Source organism: Leuresthes tenuis, unplaced genomic scaffold (genome assembly GCF_036924035.1).
Source record: "Leuresthes tenuis unplaced genomic scaffold, fLeuTen1.0.hap1 SCAF_177, whole genome shotgun sequence".
NCBI classification, from domain to species: Eukaryota; Metazoa; Chordata; class Actinopteri; order Atheriniformes; family Atherinopsidae; genus Leuresthes; species Leuresthes tenuis.
The window spans coordinates 28523-28955 of record NW_027325531.1 but is presented as its reverse complement, the minus strand read 5'-3'; the positions used below and the strand labels follow the sequence as shown (position 1 = coordinate 28955).

The following is a 433-nucleotide window of genomic DNA, read 5'->3' as shown; positions in this document are numbered from 1 at the left end:
GGAGAGCGCATCGTTCCCAGCGGCACTGCAGTACCGGGTCGATGCTTGGAGTGAATGGAGCAAGCTCCTTTTTCAACTCCTATTGATAAAAATCCATTTAATATGTAGTCCTTGCATAGACATATCACATATTAAACTGATAAGTACAGATACTACACTTGATCTTAGCCAAAAGGCTAGAACCAGAATCATTCTTCAGGAATCCGAAAATAAGCTCTATTTTATGAGTTATGCACGAATTCGGATTCTCCTATAAAACGAATTCCTTAACACAAACCAAGTTAAGACTGCTTTGTCCTTCATATTTATTCATGTCTAATCAAGTTTCAACGATAAACAACGTTGTACTTTGTAGAATGAGAAAGAACTTCTTCAGCAATAAGCATCTCTCGACATATGACGAAGTACAGATTTTGCTATAAAATGAATTCCT

At 37.0% G+C, this 433-nt stretch overlaps 1 non-coding gene across 1 annotated transcript; it reads right to left on the bottom strand.

Moving 5' to 3' along the window:
- Positions 1 to 187, bottom strand: LOC140287927 (U2 spliceosomal RNA). The gene has a single exon (XR_011911872.1). It is a non-coding gene; the product is annotated as a U2 spliceosomal RNA (small nuclear RNA).
- Between the last annotated feature and the right edge of the window lie 246 nt (positions 188 to 433).